This window comes from Lolium rigidum, chromosome 1, assembly GCF_022539505.1.
Source record: "Lolium rigidum isolate FL_2022 chromosome 1, APGP_CSIRO_Lrig_0.1, whole genome shotgun sequence".
NCBI classification, from domain to species: domain Eukaryota; kingdom Viridiplantae; phylum Streptophyta; class Magnoliopsida; order Poales; family Poaceae; genus Lolium; species Lolium rigidum.
In genome coordinates, this window is record NC_061508.1 from 234170502 (window position 1) to 234179691 (window position 9190).

General features: G+C 40.2%; 1 long non-coding RNA gene across 1 annotated transcript; it reads left to right on the plus strand.

The window, feature by feature from the left end:
* Positions 1-4422: 4422 nt before the first annotated feature.
* Positions 4423-7250, plus strand: LOC124683324. Its single transcript, XR_006996634.1, has 2 exons — positions 4423-4591; positions 4720-7250. It is a non-coding gene; the product is annotated as an uncharacterized LOC124683324 (long non-coding RNA).
* Positions 7251-9190: the final 1940 nt, after the last annotated feature.

Consider the following 9190-nt stretch of genomic DNA (forward strand, 5'->3'; position numbering starts at 1 on the left):
CAAATTCTCACAAACATGCAACATTGCCCTGATTGGTCTAGCCCATGTCACGCGGATCGTGCCCGCCGACCGTTGATCGTATGATCTAACGGGCAGGATAACCCCTCTCTCTCTCTGATCGGGGCCACCACCCTCTCTCTCTCTCTTTGTCGGCGGTTAGCTTCCACCCTCTAAGTATGCTAAAGGGCGGTTTTCTGTATCATTTTTCACGCGCTAAAAATTATAAACTCTTTTAGGCATTACTTTTCACGCAAAAAATGATAAACCATCACCGATTTGTTGTAGCCATTACTTTTCACGCAAAAAATGATAAACCATCACCGATTTGTTGTAGCCATTAATTCTCACGCAAAAAATGGTAAACCGTCACCGATTTGTTGTAGTCATTACTTTTCATGCAAAAAATGATAAACCATCACCGATTTATTGTAGCCATTACTATTCAGGCTAAAAATGATAAACGAAACAATCTATCTATGTATTTGAAGTTTGGGAGGGTTCACCATCTACTTATGTTAACTTTCGAGGTTTTGACCTGAAAATCAAATGGGTATTATAAAGGGAAATAAAAGTTCAAAAAAATGTAAAAATGAAACAATCTACCTATCTTTGTATAGAAGATCGTCTGTATGATATTTGAGGTCATTTAGAGAAGGTAGAAAAAATCCCTTTAGAGAAGGTCGAAAAAACCTAACTTGTTACAAAAGCTGGTTTCAGTGAGACCTAACCAAGTTTGGCATACATGATGCCACACCTTTAACAACAAGGAATATATAAAATGGAAAGTTTCACAAAATTTGAAATTTAGGGTGAAAAGGATGCCATACATGATGCTGTTTTTCGAGGTTTTGACCTGAAAATCAACTAAGTATTATAAAGGGAAATAAAAAAGTTCGAAAAATGTAAAAATGAAACAATCTATCTATCTATGTATAAAAGATCATCTGTATGAAATTTGAGGTCATTTAGAGAAGGTAAAAAAAATCACCTTGTTAGAAAAGCTGGTTTCAGTGAGACGAAACGACATGCGCTTAAGCAAAGTGATTTTTTCGAACATCTCCAAATGACCCCAAATTTTCCATACATGATGCCATACGTGTAAAAACAAGGAATATCTAAAAAGTGTCAAAAAAGTTTGCCGAACCGTATAGCTCTATCAAAAAGAACCTCACCATGGCGCTAGTATAATTTTTTGTTACAAACTTTCGTTACCTAACCTTCAACATAAAACTTGTTTCAAATTCATTTTGGCGTACAAGAAACAAATCCCACCTTGATTCGAGCACCACAGCCTCCAAACGATGCCGATGCCGATATCGGCATGGTCAGAACGGATATGCTCGCCGCCACTGCTAGGTCACCGTCGGGATGCACCCTCAATCCCGTCCCCTCATTCAATCACTGACACACCAGAGATACCGCCGAGGCCAATGCCGAACGTACATGCTGATGCCAATGCCGAACATGCATGCACGCCGTTGTGGGCACGGCCACGCCGCCCCGCTATGCTGGACGCCACAGACAACCGCGAGGTCTTTCCCTTTGCCACCACACTCTCCTAGCACCCGTCTATACACGCCAGAAAGGAAAGACACTAGTTTTCTCTATATTGCTCGCGTTCGTGTCCGACACGGTCAGTCAAAGTTTTGAGGTAGTCGTCGATGTCCTCGACCATTTCTTCTCTTCTTTGCATGGTTAAACGCGTCTAGTTCATATCTATTTAATGTGTCTGGTCTCGCCTCATGCAGTTCTTTGTGGACGTCGATCTCATCTCAGCACCCCGCAGGCCACCTCCTCCGTGCCATCGCTGGAGAGCTCCGTTTAAAAATATAATCCTACCAGTGTATTGCCCCTTGTATCAGCGTCATGGCCCCACTTGTCATTCGATATACCGAAGCCCCACTCGTTCGTGTTTTGGTCAGGGATACATCGATGCTTACGGTCTAACAAAGATGGATAGTCTGACGTGTCTTTGCGGGCTCTACGTGGCCCCACTAGTCAGAAGATAACGGTCAACCGTCGGGCAATCGGCCGTTACAGCACGTGTGATGGTTTCAGACAAGGGCTTTCGGAAAACTGAGGAAAAACTAAGGAGCTGGGGAAAACAGAGCACAACTAAGGGCCCGAGGGCACGAAAATAGAAATCCCTAGATTCAATACAGTTGGCTCCGGGGACCGATGAATTCCGGTGGAGTCTTACTAAGAATGGTGTATTCTCAGTAGGATCCATGTACAAAGCTATTTGCATTCCTACTCAACCGGTCATAAATAATAAATCCATCTGGAAGATGAAGATACCACAAAAAACAAAGGTATTTGCATGGTATCTTCGTCGAGGTGTGATTCTTACTAAAGATAACCTTGCAAAACGTAACTGGCAGGATTGTAAGAAATGTGTGTTATGTCACAAACAAGAGACAATAAAACAACTTTTATTCAATTGTCGGGTTGCTAAGTCTATATCGTCAATCATTCAGATAGGTTCTACCCTATACCCACCCTGTAGTATTGCTAATGTTTTTGGCAATTGGCTAAATGGGATGGATTCTAGGTATAAAACGATTATCCGAGTGGGAGCGATTGCAGTTGTATGGTCGATGTGGCTTTGTAAAAATGTCAAGGTTTTTAATGACAAAAATTCTTCTATTATGCAGGTTATTTACCGGTGTACAGCTATGCTCCATTCATGGTCGCCTCTTCAATGCTTCGAGGACAGAGACCTATTTATGGAGGTGTCTACACGATTGGAGAATATGATCAATGGGTTTATTTTCCAACATGGGTGGCTTCATAGTCGTAGGATAGAAGCCAATGTAGTTGTGGACTAGTTGGCTTTTTTCCTTTTGTTTCTTTGTGTACTCCGTTTGGTTGAATACTGGATTCTTAAATGGCTGTGTGCATCTTAGCTATGCAGAGGCTGGGTGTAATGCTTAAACTTTGAGTAATAAAGCGCCCTTTATCGACAAAATATGTGGAACTATTGTATGATTGGTTGTAGATTGCTTAATCTACAACTTCGGGCTCTAAGAAAAGAGATGCTTCTCGAAGAACACATCTCAACCGAAAAATATATCGATCAATGCTTCTCTAACATCCGCACTCCTCCCCGACAGATCCCACACACCTTCTGTCGGGCCGGTCTCCTGCGTGCCTCTTGCTGCCATCCCGGTCTCCTAAGATCCACCTCCATGACGACGTCTGTAGGTCATGAGCTTCAGGGAAAGCTTACCCTCCCGATGTGCCCCTACCCTCTCTAGTGTCTGCGTCGATGTTATTTTTTTTTGATAAATGGCTCTTTCTTACTTCAACTGTTTAAACAATACATTCGGCCTCTGCATGGCTAAGATGCATACAGCCGTTTAAAAACAGTGCAAACGACATAAAAGATTAAAAACGGATAGTAGAATACTAGGCCGCCAGCTTTGCCATAGGCGCCACAATCCTACGTGGTGTCAAGAACAAGTTTTAATATTTCATATGGTGGAACTTTTATTTCATGGAAGTATACAAAAGTGATTATGGTAGCAACTTCTTCTAACCACTATGAAATAATTGCAGTATACAAAGCTTCACAAGTTTATGTATGGATTTGAAACATGATTAATCATATTCAAACATCATGTGGTATTAGTAGTACATTAAAATCACAAATTACTATCAATGAAGATGATGATGCTTGTGTAGCTCGAGGGGAGTAATATCACACAACAGCCCGAAAATTGTTCTTACCTCATGAATTACAAAAGGGAATGGAGAAATTGATATTTTACAAATAAAATAATGTGACAATCTTGCAGATCCGTTCACAAAGTTTGTACCAACAGATGCATTCAAAAAATGCATTCATGGAATTCTTCGGAGATAACTACTAAATTTGTAAAGTTGAGGGGATACAATTCCTAGAACTATGAATAATTAATTATCATCTGATAATAAAATGTTGTATTTTCTTAAGAGCTTTCCAAGTGATTTCTCATATAGGTTAATGAGACAATTTCAATATTACCAACATTATATCAAATTAACTAAATAGATTAAGGCCGTTGCAATCGCTGGCTTCCCAGAGTTTTGCCGGTGCCGTGTGGGCCATCGTAGCGTACGCCTGCTGGAGCGGACCAGCCCACCGCCCACCGCTCACACGCCCAGCGGACCCCCTGCCCTCTCGCTCCTTTTTCTTTCTCGCAACCGAGATGCAGCGTAGCCGCCGCCTAGGGTTAGCAAGCGCCGCCGTGCATCCGCCCGTAAGGTTCTGCCGCCGCACCCCCGTGTCCCGCCTCTTCGGCTCCGCGCCTCCTCCTGCCCGCCGCCTCGGTTCCCCACCGACAGGCTGACGAGCGACGAGGTGCGGCCCTGATCCTCGGCCGATTGCAAGTTGGTGCGCACGATCTAGCCCTCCCGCACCTCGCCCGCGAGCAGGGCGTGCAAGCTCATCGACCTACGCCATGGACGATCCCAGCGGAACGGCATCTCAATTTTTGTTTGCGTGCTTGGACTTCGCTTTTGCGGGCTGTGTGGCCGACGAGAACATGTAACTTTCACGAGAGCCTCTTCTGGTGGTTGGCTGCTTACAAGTATTCTGCAGTTTCAGCAGGTACTCGCGTGTTCAGGCATATGTAAGGGGGTGGTGTTGTTGAGGACAGTATTCATGCGTGTATGGAAATTGCTATGTACAAAATATTATCTACATACTGACCTGCTATTTCTCTTTAAAATTTTCAGTTAACATGATCGCTTGAGCCAGGTTTACTATGGACAAGGATTGGTGGGTGCGAGGCTCCTGAACCATTCATGAGTAAGCACAGCAGGCTGCGTGTGTGCTCGCTTTCAACGTCCATGCAGCCAAAGAAGGTTCATGGTCCATGGTATTTTCTCTCTCTCCAGTGTACTGTATGTGTGTTGCAATTACTTAAATTTGAAAGATTTCTGTGAGGTCCTGCTCTGCAGCATTTCTATTAGCTCCCATATCTGGTGCCTCATGTCCGGCCAGCTTTGCAGCCGTAACGACGCCAAATCTAAGACAAGCAGGAGTTCTCCCTTCACCTCTCTCACCCCCATTGGTGCACACACCTATTCAGTAACATCTTTATAGTTTGTTGATTGGTGTAGGCTGACCCAAATAAGGTGTTGACATACTCATTTGTCTCAGTGTTCCCTAATGCTGCTGCAAGAAGGCATATAGCAGTTGCATTTTCGAAGCTTTGTGTCAAATTTGTGATAGGTTGGGCAAATAACAGAGTAAAGCATATAGTTTTATTTATTCTGTAGCAAGTGTTAGTGCTATGAAATTTAAGGTTCATGAGAAGAACTGATAGATTGTATAAGACCAGACCTTTCATAGTTATATGATTTACTTAAATCTTATATTAGGATTTACTCAGCTAAAACACGGGTGTAGATCCTCTCCATGTGCTAAGATTAGGTTTTTATAGGTCACTTGAGACTTATTCACATGTTGATCTTCTGAAAAAAAAGTTCAATGAGACATGAGTCTTTTGAAAAAACAGTTCAATGACATGTTTATTCACTGGTCAATGGCTAATGGTTTATACACTTAATGAGAAAAAACACGCCATGAAAATTTGGGTCCACAATGTCCTAACACATTTATTTATTTTATGTGTTGAACCAGTGTTTATACATATTTACAATATTTACCATGTTTTCTGAAATTTGTGAATTTTTGTCTACAAGCCAGACTGCAGCTTGCTCTACAGATGAACTGCACTACCTGTTTTCATCTTACATATGTGAGTTGCTTCTTACTGAAACTAATTTTACATCTGTATATTATTATTAAGTGGTGCCTACTAACCATTCATAGAGTTACTATATTCAGTCACCTTGCTCATTATCCTCCCAGCAGTTTTAGAAATAAGGTCTTAACTATGTGCATGTACCTTCAGTAGAAATCTTTAGTCGAGGTATTTCACACTATCCGAATGCGGTGACGGGCCTATCGTATTTGCATCTTTTGAGTTAAGCCTAGCAAATGCCCTTGCAAATGGACTACACTCATGCACATTTGTTAGAAGTCAGGGTATGTGCATGCTATGCGAGCTTTTCATTTACTATTTAGAATAAGTTAAATTTTCTTAATGTAAGGACTATAATTCAGTAACACGTTCTGGTAGGCAACAATCATCTATAGCTAAGGCCACACCCACAAATCTTCGTACAATTAGTCTGAACGGGTTATCAATAGGGGAAATATATTGCCACACACTGGATAATCTTGGAAAAACTCATGCTTATAAAAAAAATGATGACCTGGGCTATGGATGATGTTATTGGTTGCCACTATGACCCAAAAGGCATTTTCTGTGCTAAATCTGTTACAAAATCTAAATTGAAGATAAGTAAAGAGAATCAATGGCGGTTTATTTACTGATAGCTCTCAACCAAACCTAATATGGAAAAAGGTTTAGAAGCCGAACTGTCCGTACAATGTAAAACACTTATTGCGGAGATTGGAAAATATCTCTTTTGCTCGGAGGAGGAATTTGCACTAGCAAGGAAAGACATTGACACCTTTTGTTCAATATACATTCGATTTGATTGAGATGGTTCACATAATTGTTTCCGTTGGAAGTTTGTAGCGTTATTTGTGTGTTTTAACCTGCATAATGTCAGAAATTTAGAGACTCTTGAGCAGTGCAAATCTGCACTCAATATTCGTGGAATCCTCTCCCTAGAATCCAATTCACATTTGATAGTCCTAACTTCTATTTGAAAGTAGTGGGAGGAAAGAAATAATAGCAGTAGGGTTGAAAGAAGTGATATTCTGAGGTACTATGCTTTATCAGCACACTGCGGAATACATCAATGATCACATGCTACCCAAGTTCGTGTGGTGGAAATCTCCTGATGCTGACAAATTGGAGCTCAGTATTAAAGGCTTCTACAGTGCTGGATTGAGCTGGGATGGCCGGGATTTCGTCATTTGGGATTGCACAAAATGTTTATCGCTGCTTGATCTGGTCAGTATGAGCATCTTCAAGATATTGTGTAGGCTGAACCGCTGAAGTCAGAGTTCTATATGTTATATAGCAGGACCCTTACTTTCGTGTGTTAACTTAATCACTGTATGGCATTGCCGTGTAAGAGGTAGAACCCTTCTTAGTTCAGTATTGGGTCTTTATCCAACTTAGGCAATGTACAATGTAGCTATGTATTTATTACCTCTGCTCAGTATGTAAATGGAGATATTTACTCTGCATACATCTTTCTGATAGATACCTATATATACTGCAGACCAAGGTGTTTTTGCCCAAATGTAACCCGTAGCTAGCTCCTTTAAGAGAAATTGATTAAATCTGGTGGAGGTCCTCACTCATGCGAGTTTATGGGCTTGATCATGACTTATAATACTCTACTATGTTTGCCTTTACCTCTCTTGGGTGAAGGTTGATCCTTCGGATAGTGAAATGGTTTTTCTGTAGGAACACAATTTTCTGCTGGTCGTCTTCATATGGGGAGCAAGAATGAGATAATTGTTGCCATATTCTTTTTCCCAAGATGCTGACAACTAATTGAGCAGGCAACATCTATAAAGTGTATTGCAATTAACCATTTAATTTATGAGATGTTTGAGACTTGCTTACCTTCAGAGAAAATATGCGATTGATGTCACAATGTCATGTTGTGAAATTTTATCACGAGGGAGTTAATGACCGATAAACAGACATGCAAAGTTTTTGTATAGCACCTATAAAGTTGAGGAAGGCTACAAGTCTATAGTAGTATCTAATTTACAGCGATAGAGAAGAGTAAATGAATACGTAGAAACCCAAGTAGCAGACCATTGCAAATTAGTAATTCGACAACAACAAAAGGACCATTGCAAATTAGTAATTTGCAACAACAAAAGGACCAAGGCTACGGAAGCAGATTTGGTGCACGTGAGTTGAGGCTCTCAGTTTTCAAAATATTTAAAAATTGTATATTTAAGTTTTAAAAAATTGTCACATTTATTCCATGAATACATACACATGTCGTAGAAATTGATTGTAGTTTAAGCTGCTGGAAAAAAAACAAATTTGTGGCTACGTATAAGGCCAGATATTTGTCTTTTTATATAGCTTAAAATACAATTTTTTTTTCAAAATTCCTACCGTACCTTCAGAATGTTTATATGTATATGGGAATTTAATTTCATTTTTAAAAAATTCAAAAAATATGATTTAAAAAATCAGGAGCACTGGTGCTGCTTATGTCTCAAATACACTTTTCGCAAGGCTACTTGCAACTAAAAAGACTGACAAACAAAGTAATTCTCTTCCATATTTTCTGTGTAATCTGATCTCTCTTGATGCTAATTTTCTTTGGGCTATCGGTGTCTCTTTTCTTTTTTATGACAGTGGATAGCACGTCCTTCCATATTTCCTGTGTAATCTGATCTCTCTTGATGCTAATTTTCTTTGGGCTATCGTTGTCTCTTTTCTTTTTTATGACAGTGGATAGCACGTCCTTGGGCACATTCATTCACTGTTTTGACACGATGTGGTATGTATGCTTAAAACATTTGCCATGCTCTTGAATATGAATTACAAATAATATTTGGTGCGCATATCATTTAAATCTCAATTATTTCCCAATGTGGGTAGATACACCCAGATAAAAAAAATTCTCTGTTCATTTGTGCCAAATTGCTGGTGTTTGTGAAGGTTACCTCTTTGAGTAATGATGTCGTGATTCCTCTAAATTATATGCCAGACTATCTAAGAGGACGAGCTACCGGTTTGTATCTATTCGTGTGCCCTAAGACAGAAAGTAAATAACCTAATCGCATTACACACAACAGCGGCATAGATAAGAATGCATACAGTTCTACTTCTACCATGCCGGCCACTATGTTAGAGCGAGATGCAGGCGGCGCGGCGAAGCGCGCATGATCATCTAGTTGTTATATATCCCTCATATTTCACACAGCTTTTGTTATGAAGAAACAATCAAGACTATGGAGATCATATAAAGGCTTTTCCTTTTGTTAAGATTATACGAAGAATTTCAAGATTATGAATTCTAGAAAAGATATCATTATCTATGAGGGAATGCTATCAATTTGGATACAGTAAAAGGGTAGCTTTATTATTACTCCTGAACCTAAACCCTAAATGGTATGCTAAATATGAGTAGCAGTTGGGATTAGCTGTTGGAGTTTGTGTTATCCAAACGTTGTGTACATCGAAAC